At 31.7% G+C, this 12,626-nt stretch overlaps 1 long non-coding RNA gene across 1 annotated transcript; it reads left to right on the forward strand.

The window, feature by feature from the left end:
* The first annotated feature begins 393 nt into the window (after positions 1-393).
* Positions 394-1,290, forward strand: LOC140184346 (uncharacterized). The gene is made up of 2 exons (XR_011880801.1): positions 394-581; positions 677-1,290. It is a non-coding gene; the product is annotated as an uncharacterized lncRNA (long non-coding RNA).
* The last annotated feature ends 11,336 nt before the right edge of the window (positions 1,291-12,626 follow it).

Here is a 12,626-nt window from a genome sequence, read left to right on the forward strand (position 1 = left end):
TAAGCGATTGTATCATCCGAGTTAGTTACAACTCATAAACGGTGTCCTCTCTCAATTGACACAACTTGTATTCACATTACATATCAATACAATCAGTGGCGGATCCACGGGGGACCTAAGGTGGCCATGGTCCCCCCCAAATTTTTTTAAAAAAAATAGTAAATAGTAATAATTAATAATATTAAATTTTTTTATATATAATATTAAAAAAAATATAAGTTACAAAATTTTATAAATTAAAATAACTAAAAACTGCACTATGTATTGGATATTTGAATTATTGTTGTTCTTGTTAACAAATAGCTCATTCTAATAATTAATAAAAATGGTTCTATTATACTAGCCCAAGCCCATACTATTAATTAAAGTAACCCTAGTACATTTTTTAAATATTTATTTCAAACTATCATAGGCATAGCGTCACTTTTCTCTCTCTTTTAGTGATTCCCAAACTTTTGGTCTTCTACTCTTCTCATTTTAATTTTCTTTCCATACCAAAACAAGACATATGAAGAAAAACCATTGAAGAGAAGTGAACAACAAAATATTAACCATTGAATGCACAACAAAGATTCAAAGAGGTATATTTCAATTTTTTTTAAGTTAATGACAATGTCAAGTATTATTTACATTATTTATTTAAAATAATTAATTTATTTTTTTTTATAATGGACAGTGTTCAAAGATTGAAGTGAGGACAAAACTCAATAGAATTATTTTTTTGTGAGACTTGGAACAAAAAATAATCAGGTAAATCAATAACTTTATTTTTGGTTATTATATATTTGTGTTTCTGAAATTATTTGTTATTGCTCAATAGGTTTAATATTTTTTTTTAAGAAAATAATATATATGCAATTATTTTTGTTTTTTTTTTGTTAGATAGTTCAAGTTAAGTTAAAAATGTCAAAGATGAAAACAATTCACTCATTTTTCAAGAGAAAAGAGAGAATATATGATGAACAAAATTCAGCTTCAGATTCTTTGAGTAATGTTCAAAATATTATTGAACAACCTGTGACACAACTTGTTGAGCAAGATATTCAACTCCCTGCTTCCAAAATAGCAAGGACTGAAATAGATCAAGTTAATATTGATACATTGATGCGTGATCCCGGAAAGCGTCCGCAAATTTGGAATTATCCTATCAATCAACAAGATGAAATTCGTAGAGCATACATAAAGTTTGGACCATAAAGTTTTAGTATGTAGTTGAACATTGACTTTTATATAATATAATTACTTTTTTGATATATATGCTACAAATCATATTTTGTTAATTTTTTGTTATATTTTATATTTAATTGGCCCCCTCTTATAAAATTTCTGGTTCCGCCACTGAATACAATAATACATGTTCATTCATATATATATGGTTCCCTATAAATTAAATCTGTTTTCTCAAAACCTTGTAACAGCTAAATATTAATAATTGAGATTGATATTTTGTGCTATATATGTTAACTAGCATTTATTTTTCATACTTATCAGTTACCACTAGCTAGATAATAAGAGAATATACTATGGGGTCAAACACCTAATAAAGAGATTATGGTGGACTTTGATCAACGACATTCTTATTAGTTGGTACACCTAGGTATCACTTAGGAAGCTTCCAAAAGTACAGTTCCCTTCTAATTTGCCTATACTTATGAGTTTCTTAATGTTTGGTTTCTTTGATTTTTGAGTAAATACTTAAATTGATATGTCTCTTAACAGTGGAGCCACGTTACAAGAAAGGGGGTAATGACTTCTTCAAAATTAATAATTTGCACGTATAAATTTTTAATTTTTCAGTTTGGTTCCTTTTAATTTTTTAATTTTTCTTTTTTATTAATTTATATTTTTTATGTTAGTCTCTCCTAAAAAAATTTCTAACTCCATCCTTGGTCTCTAACAAATAAAAAATTCAAATCCAACTAATAATGTTTTGTTATATATCGTATATTTTATACATTTGCTCTAAGATTTTCACAACATACTCGAGAGATGGTTGGAAATTTGACATGCTATTCAATTGGTAAGGAGTTTTTCTACAAACGATTCCATCCCTATTTTTTTTCCCTATCTCTAACCTACTAATGTAAGTGAGTAGACTAAAGAACAGGTCAGTTTTTGTTAGTATAGAGAAGCCACCCAATAATCTCCGCCAGACGCGAGTAGTGTACCAAATGATGTGCGGCAAAACATTCCTCCTTCACTTGGATCGAACCATGTATCAAAGGATATGAATGTAAGTACTATTCAAAATTAGTAGTTCAATTAATAGTATGCTTTTGGTAAATGATATATCATGAATTTGAGTTAACGTTAAGGTTTTAGGATTGTGAATCATTTATATTTATACATGAAAACTGGCTGTAAAAGTGAAACAAACATATGCACAAAACAAAACTAGGCCTTTCATAGTGAAAACAATTGCTTGGCCTCTCAATTTGTGATGTACATGGATGTCTCACAAGTCATGTATTTTTTTTTTTTGAAAAGTGCAGATGTTATGTTTAAGTGCTGAAAAAATTTAATCAAGAATTTTCATTCACCTTCCAATTTCTATGTTCTTCAATTCAAATCATATTTCTTATGTTTCTTAATTTGTTCACTTATTATACTACTAGTAACTTAGTTTCAATAACAGCAGCTTACTTGCTAACTGAATGCAAAATCAAGTAAGAAAAAAAGTTTAAAATTCTTTTATTTTATCTTTCCTCTGTATTAATAATGGAAATCAGTTATTTTTTATTATTTATTTATTTTGACCAATGAAGAAACTCAACGAGTTACTGTACCAAGTATAACTTGCAAATTTCCAAAAGTAAGAAACTAAATAAGCATAGCTTATCTTATAGCCTTATTTTGCTGCATATGTACTGCATCACCAAAAACATTTTTGCTCTATTCTAACATGTTTATTTATTTTACTAGCAGGAAGACATAATGTGATGAAAAAAATATGTTCCATACAAATATGACATGGGATGGGTCTTACAATGACTTTAGTTATGTAAATGTAATATTTTGATGTGTTCTATACTTTTGAGGTATTACATGTAATTGGATAAATTACACTCTATTTGATTTGTGTTGTTTAGAGTAAAAATTAAACATATCTATCTTATAATGAAACTTTTATGATTTAGATTTCTTGAGTTTCTTATTTTTAGATTTATTTTGTGATTATCATCATTTTGGGATGTGATTATAATTTAAAAAAAATTAAATCTCATAAACAACAACAGGCTATAGTTATCGTTTTAAAATAGGGTGACCATAGATAAGTAGATAATCTATGGTCACAGTTTTAAAGAGGGGTGATCATAAAGGCTATGGCCACGGTTTTAAGGAGGAGTGACCATAGAGGCTATTGTCACGGCAAAAATAGTAACCATAGATAAGGCTATGGTCATGGTTTTAAGGTGGGGTGACCATAGATGTTATGGCCACGGTGAAAACCTTGACTATAGATAAGGCTATGGTCACGGTTTTAAGGTGGGGTGACCATAGAAACTATGGCCATGACAAAAACCGTGACCATAGATAAGGCTATGGTCGCGGTTTTTACGCGTGACCATAGATTAACCTATAGTCACGGTGGAAAACCGTGGCCTAAAGTGTCAGAATTTAAAAATTGTAATCGTGATCATAGAAATTCTTCTGGAAACAGGGGCGCTGTAATCGGAGTCACGGAGACGATGGCATAGACGGTGATGGAGATGGAGATAGACGAAGGCATGAGAGATAGAAGAGATCTAACGGTGTTGTTGAGCGGTGGTGAACAACAGCAAACAGTGATAGTGGGAGAAATTCAGATTTGAGGGGTTGGGTGTTCAGGAGTCTGACTTAGAATAAAAGACAATAACTAGTGTTTTGGGAAGAGAACACTGATGAAAAAGATAAGAGGTTTTTCATTTTAATTTTGTATTAATTTTAATCAACAAAAATACTTAACCATAGTTAATCATATATGATTAAAATATATATGTATTCGTATTTGTATACAAATAATATTTAATATACTTTTAAAATACATTAAATTTTAAGTTTTTAAAATTATTTAATTATTAATTGATTAGGATTAATAATACCACATGTCTATATTGTATTGATCTACATATACAAAATATAAATTTTATCACAAATATTGGAGTATGAGAACAATCACCTTTAATTTAATATTCAACCGATAAATTAAATTAGTGGCACAATTAATTGCACAACTTCATCTATCACATTCGCACGTTGTATATATTGATTTCAAATAATTTAACAGTATTATAGATAGATATAAATAGACAAATAAATAGTTCAATTAAAAGGGAAAAAAATAGAAAAACTGTTGAACAAAGTTGACAATAGGCCCTTCTAAAACAAATAACCAATTAAAAATTATCACATCTTAGTGGACAGAATTTGACCTCAGTAATTATTTATTTTTTACTTTTTATATTTAAGATGTATAATAAAAATGTAAAATAAAAAAGTAAATATTTTATACATTGTATATTTTAATGAATAAAATATTTAATTAATTTAAATAAAAAAATCTTATGTATGATCAATATTACATTAGTGTTCGGAGGTCTTAGACCAAACGGATTGGGTACGGAGTTCATTAGAGTAGAGAGGTTACGGGGGACTGATCCTGGATGGATTTTGGTATGGAGGCTCTTCCAAGTCGTCGAGTTAAGGAAGTGGTGGAGCCACCTGCAAGGATTCCAACGCTCAAGTTAGTATCCGTATAAAAGGCGGCTATTAGGGTTAGGGTAGGTGACGTGCCTCTGAGGAGGGGTAGGACCTTCCTCTTATATACTCTGTGCATGAGTGGGCCCCACACGGACAAACCCTCTTTCTTGGAAGCTTCCTTTCAGCTGTCCAGGCGCCTTGTGAAAAGGGAGGTGGGAGCTTTGCCGGTCGAAGGACCCGTCGGGTTGGCGCTTTGATACCCGGACCCATCTCGCTAGTGGGTCGGGTCAAAACAATTAGTTAGATAACCAGACAGAGACTTTGTATATTCTGTAATTCATTAGTAACTATTTTAATTTTTTTTATTTTTATTTTTATCATACTCTAGTGAAGATTTAAATGGGCTAGCGTTTGGCTTGAACTAATTTCTTGTGTATTTCTTAATGAAAAATTAAACCAGCATGCATTAATTATTGGGTAAAGTATTATATTAATCCCTAACGTTTGAGTCAAATATTAATTTGGTCTCTAACATTTTAAATGTCTTATTTCAATCTTAAAAAATTTTAAATAAATTCGGCATTGTCCTATCGTTAAATTTGACTCAAATAATTAACAAAAAAATTTTACATTAGTGATAATTGGTGGATTAATTTTATTTACGAAATCGAACGTTATATTGCTCTTAGATATATTAATTATTCGTGTCAAATTTAACTGTGAAACCACATTAAACCCGTTTAAAACTTTTTAGAACTGAAGTGGGACATTTGAAATGTTAGGAGATAAATTAGAATTTGACCCACACATTGGGACAAAAATATTACTTTGCGCAATAAATTTAGGTTTAATTATTCCGTCGGTCTCTATAATTTTACCGAATTTTTAATTAAATTCCAATTTTTTTAATTAAATCCTCTTATAACATATCAGATTTTATAATTAAGTCCCTACCTGATAAAAACATTGGAATTAACAGCATATTCCATTAAACAAAATAGAATATTCAAACAAATGTTAAGCAAATTCATTTTGTTTAACAAAATATTCTGTTAATTTTAATGTTTTTATCATGGTAGGGACTTAATTACAATATTTGATATAGGACAAGGACCCAATTAAAAAGAAAAAAATATATAAAGAGCTACTTGAAAATCCAATAAAACTAAAGATCGACAGAATAATTAGACCTTAAATTTAACCACAAAATTTACTGTTACATATTTTTTTATTCCTCAAAAAACAATGTTATATACAAATTAAAGTGTTATTATGCATATAAAAGATTTTTTTAATATTTTTATTTTTAGTATTTATCCACTATTGATATTTTATATTTATAATGTAAAATCTTATTTTAGAATCATATTTTAGTTTATTGTTAACAATTTTTGTCTAAGATTAAATGATTGTTTCATGATATTTTAAAAATATTAGACAAATTAACCTATAGTAACATAAAAGAATAAGTTTGTAACACCCTAATATTCAAATCTTTATGCTCGAGCCATAAGTCAATGATATTACGGTGGTACGACTCTCATGTGGATCTTTAATATATAAATATAAGTAAAATTGAAAGGAGTATTAATCGAGGAACCTAAAAAGAGTAAAATAAAATCGCGAAGACGTATCACTCACGTGTCGACAACAAAAGATAAACCGTGAAGTCAAAAGCGATATACGAATAAAGGCATAAAGAAGATTAAGAGATAGACAACAGATATATACATATATATATACATATATATATATATATATATATATGTATGTATATATATATATGTATATATATATATGTATATATATAACATAAGTAAATAGCCACTAGTCGCGACCCGCGAAGTTTAGGTCGGCTATGGTACAGTATGAAAGTAGATGACAACAATATAGCCTAATCCCTCCCAAAAGAAACATAAGAGCCTCTATAGGCAAGTTCAAAAGAGTCCAATACATAATAGAAGTTCTTCAAAATAAAGGTGAAGAGATTCTAGGCAAAATATAAAGTAGAGGACATAAAGATCTTCACCATCTCTCAGATGTACCACAGCTCACTGTTGAGCACCTGGACCTGTATCTGAAAAACAAGAGATATATACGGAATGAGAACCCCCGACTCATGGGTTTCCAGTACGATAAAAGTGTCAAATAAATACAATACATTGTAATAACAACTCACTAAGCATCCTAAACTTCCTTTCACCAAACATTCACCCTATGTTCTCGCTAATCCATAAATAGGCAACTGTCATAAGGGATGCTACCTCTAAATCTTGTTCTTCATGCTTCTCAACTCTCTCTAACTCTCCAATGAATTAGAATCAGAGTCATAACAAAACTATCACCAGTTATTCTGTCTCAACAATTCTATATCAATACATCATATACTCACTTGGAGCAAATGAAATCACTTCACTGCGTCTACCCAGGAAGTCCAAATTAGCTCATTTAATAATTATCATCATTATTCAATTAGATCATTAACTCATCTCATCCAGAACAGCCCTCAGCGTCTACGGACACCGGCATGAGGGACCGTTTAGTTATACAAACACAAGCAATACAGACAAGTAATACACAATTAAAGTGCAAGTAGAACAAGTAACACATAATCGGGTAACATAGCATATATGATATAACAATCCAAAACAAATAGGCAAACCCAAACAATTCAAACATATGTAAATGATGTATGTCTACCCTATGGCTAATGATATCATCTGTCGGTTATATAGCCAACCCGACACGTCCTGGTAGCTAACCATTGGACAGAAACACCCATTGCGGAGCAAGTAGGTTTGAGCTACAACCCCCTTTCTACTACCCGCTCAACTCAGAGCCAATGAAATAACCACTATTACGGCTACTACCCAGGGGGTGTTTAAAAGCTCAACCTGGAGCGAGTGGAATAACCACTATTGTCGCTACTATCCAAGCGTTACAATCTCTGATCTGGAGCAAGTGGGACGAACCACAACCCTTGCTACTGCCCAGGATCTCAAAACATACATTCATTCAGTTCAAAATCAATCATCATTGTTATCAAATCTCAAACATTAACCTAGAGCAAGCGGGATGAACCACCACCCTTGCTACTACCAAGGTATCACAAATACACATTTATTCATAATCACCCTTCAATATTATCAATTCTCAGACAAAGACCAAAAGCAAGTGGGACGAACCAAAACCCTCGCTACTACCCAGGTATCACAAATACATTCATTCAAAACTCCATAATTAAACTCATTTATCATAATCCTCCTTTCCCGTATCATACCCAGAGCAAGTGGACAACGCCATTGCCTACTACCCGGGGTCACACGTCACATTCAACATTTTCAATCATTATTCATTTAACACATTCATTCATTAATCATATATGCATCTCTGGCATACTCGCCACATATTTAATCTTCCTCAATCAATCATAATCATTTAATCATTAATCATCTATTTATACATACTCAGCCATAATTCAATGCTCATCACAGCTATCCGACTTATAACATACACAGCACTTGCACCATCACCCTCAATAATTCATACAATCACATTTAATCATCATTAATCATTGATTCTCACTTTTCTTCATCCACAAGTTACCACATGCCCTAGCTTCTTTTCATTACTAGGCATACTATAAGTATTGAGGACATAAAGGGTGAGATTAGAGACTTAGGAGTCTGGAATTTGGCCTTAAAAACTCAAAAATCAACTTTGGGATGAAACACAGGATCACGTGTGTGCGTCGCCCACGCGCACACGTGGAAGGCAAAAAGATACAGCGACGCATACGCGTCCCCCACGTGCACGCGTGGATAGGAGAAAAGCCAAGTGACGCATGTGCGTCAACCACGCGTACACGTCGGTGCGTTTTGTGCTCCAGGCACAAAACCAGCACAACTCAGGTACAACTCTCGGGAACTTTGGTTGGGTAACTAATTTAGCTCATCGACGCATATGCGTGGGTCATGCGCACGCGTAGATGGTGCATTTTCGAAAACAGGTGAGCGTTCTGCCAAAAATTTTACTAAGTTAAAATACTACAGAATTCACTATTTCAAACCCAAAACTTCCAACACACATAACTTCTTCTACAAAACTCCTTTTTATACCATTTCTAAACCGTTGGAAAGATCGTTCAATAAACTTTCATAAAAATTCAATTTTGAAGGATTTCAAACTCTGTGGACCGAGATACGGCCCGCCAAAGTTGGTCAAAAAGTAGTTTTTGTTCAAACATAGAAATCACCAATTTTTCCAATATTCACAAGCCAAATTCATTTCCACTCATCCAAATGACCACAACCCGATCACATTTACATAATTACACTCAACCAAACCAAGCCTACTTCATCTACACAATTTCATCCAAAACTATCCACATTCCACACCTCAATTCCTCAAACCTTATTATTCAATAACCAAACCAGTTATTCACACATCCAATATCTAAATCCATCCAATATCTCATATAATCACACAATACATAAATCAACTTACCTTCCTTACCCCTTTCCGACCTCCGGCCCAAAATTCACGGCCTCTGACCCAAATTCACAATTTAAATGCATAGTCCACAAAACAATATTCATTATTCAATTCATCGAATTCTCAACACACCATACATACAAATTCACATAATTCTCAATCCAATCATTAATTTACATTACATATCAACTATGCATATGAATACCAACCATTCACACAATCCAAACTTAATCCTAGGGGGCATCTAGCCTAGGAATTCTCATCACACCACACGGTACTTAAATGAAACTTAAACTGTACCTCTTGTAACCAAACCAATTGAGCTTCTTCTTTGGAAGTCTTCACCAACTCTTAGATTCAAGCCACACCAAAGCTCCACAAGCAACACCAACCTACCAATTATGCACAAAAATTACCAAATACACTAACATAACCAATTTCACATATATACATCAAGTTAGGACTCATGAAAATGATAAATCACAAGGATTTAAGTACTTCTTACCTTAGCCCATATAAAATAGGGATAGAACCCACTTAGAATGCATGTTAGAGTATCCCTAAACAACCAAAATCACAAGATTTTAACACTAACTATCCAAAAATATGTAACAGTGAGCAATTTCGAAAAATGGACAGAGATTAATGAAATACTCACCAAAAAACTTAGATAGAATTATAGAGGAAGAGAAGAGCAATGCGTGGCCACAAACGGCTCGTCAATCGGAGTTCCAGATAAAAAGTTATGGTGATTTGAATATCAAAGAGAGTTAGGGTTTTCTCTCTTTTTCTTCCCTTCTCAATTTAGTGCCTCACACCCTTTTTTTAGTGTAAAATAAGCTGAAATACTCATAACTAATATTTATATATGTTGGGTCTTGGGCCCACTTAGGCCTGGTTCACTTATTTTTGTTTGTTGGCCCAAAAACCTTTAAGATTAGCACTCTAAATCGCACCTTAAATATTTTTGCCTTTTCTAATTATAAATCCTAATTTCTTAGGCTTATTCACTTATAATTAATTTTCTCAGTTGCATTACCAGACAGATCTCAGCCGGTACTGTCGGCCAAAATTCCACTGTGCGTTTTTACGCGGAAAACTATGTTTTTCGACTCAGAAAAATTTACTGAATCCAAATATCATATAAATTATCAAATTTTGATTGCTCAATCTCCGAATCATATTCGCTCATATCTAGTTTATTATTTAATTAATTATAGTTTAACCGGATTTTACAAAGTTAATTTCTCACCTTTTAAAATTTAAACCATTTAATTTCTCAACTATGCTATTTTTAAAAAATTCAAACAATTTATTATTTTCTCAAACACACTTTCTAACAATTTCTATTTATCCCCTACTGACTAATATCATTTTTTCTCTAAAGAAATTATTCCCCTACAATAATTATGGCCTAGCACTTCCCCTGATTTTTCCTGCTTATTGTAAAGTCCCTGTACATTTTTCTAACGATGGTCACTTTATTCAATTTCTAATAATCAAAAATATTTAATAACAAAAAGTAATTAATTAAAAATAATTAAAATTTATTTTATTTAATATTTATTAATAATTATAACGATTAAAAATATTAAATAAGATAAGTTCTATTTTTTTTATTTATCTAGCATTATTGTAAATTATTTGCTTTTGATTAGCTAGCATACATGGCTATTATTGAATTTTTGTTATTGCTTCCATAAAACAACAAATATGTACTCCACATTATATTATGGTCATGTATGACCGGCTATTATGATAGTACAGATACGGAATACGAGATGACACCGAATACGTCAACATGTAAATTTTAAAATTTTATAAGAATTATCTTTAATGTCTTATTTTAATTATATAAAATATTTAAAATATTTTTTATTTTGATAAATAATAATATATATTATTTCTAAATTTATTTTAAGAATAAGAATAAAATTAGACACAATGATTTGTGATGGTATTTAGGTGTGTCTAAGCGTATTCGGGAAAGAATTTTTTTTTATTAAGACACGGTTAGACACTGCAGCCATGCGTATCAGACGAGTGTCGGTGAGTGTCGTACTCAAAATGTGTTCGACACGCAAATATAACAACTCAACAATGTATCTATGTTTCATAGGTAGTTAATAGTTTCACCAGCAATGTCATGTAGTAAACCAAAATATGAAAATAAATAGTTTTACAAATACAAAATATCAGTTAGTTACCAATGATTATTATGAAAATATTATATACATATACAATATATATTTGATTATAATTGTGAATAAATTTAGTTATATTGTATGTAATTATTGTTAGAAATATAACAATCACCTTTGTCATCTTTTTTTTATTAGTTTAAATTTAAAAAAAGTTATGATATAATATTAGAATTTCGATGACCTAAACATCTAAAATTCGATACTTGTTGACTCAAAAAAATTAACATAAGGCCAATTAAAAAAACTATGCAGAAAAATTTATTACAAACTCGAAAGAGACTCAAAAAATTCATGCAAATTCAAAAGAGATTTTTATAATTATGAGAGATATAACTATTTATGTGTCTCATCTTATCCACTTCAATTGCAGTTCAATAGTATCAGAAGACCAGCAAAAATTATCATTTTTTACCATTAGTTAGCCAGCATTAATATTTTTTTATATACAAATCCAAAAAAAGCCCAAACACAATAGAGATAATACTCAATTTGATTCCCAAATTTACACGTGAGTCTTAATTTAGTCTCAAAAATTTCAATTGCCTCTATTTAGTCCTAAACTTTGCGAACGTTACTTACCTTAGTCCGTGAAACAATTTTTGACGCACAGACATTAACGGAACGCCTGATATGGGCAGCTAGATGCCACCCTAGAATCTATAAAATGATGTCATTTTGGATTTAGGCTATTTGAGCACCAAAACAAAAATAACATTGTACAGGTTCGAAGGTGGCATCTGACTATCTATGTTAGTGCAAGTAAATGCTCAATCCGGTCCCTAACCATTTGGACAACGGACAAAGCGCCCCTTGAAGATGTGAAATTGACCCATCGGATGGGAGAAGGTGGAGTGATGACATATCAGTTTTTCCGTCACGTGGATATTGTCTTCCTCCAAATCGAGACCAATCGACCCTCCCAGTTTTAGAAATGGCATCGTCAAGGATGGATTGAATCTTCGTCTAATTAGGGTTCGAGTCTTTGTTGTAGCCACATTTTATGGATTATTATATGCAAGTCATGTCTGGGAAAGATGGTGGTTGCTACTCACGAAGCAAACTCGAGACAGGTGTCGATGCACAAAGCGAGGGTTCGAGTGCGTTGTTGGGCTCGACCGATAGCTTCCGGAAAGGTATGAATAGCAGGAAGAAAACATTTACAGCACCTACATGTAATTGCGAAACATATGCCATACTGTTTAAATCAAGCACCATAGATAATCTAAACAGACCCTTCTTCGGGTGCGC

Source organism: Arachis hypogaea, chromosome 4, assembly GCF_003086295.3.
Source record: "Arachis hypogaea cultivar Tifrunner chromosome 4, arahy.Tifrunner.gnm2.J5K5, whole genome shotgun sequence".
Classification (NCBI taxonomy): Eukaryota; Viridiplantae; Streptophyta; class Magnoliopsida; order Fabales; family Fabaceae; genus Arachis; species Arachis hypogaea.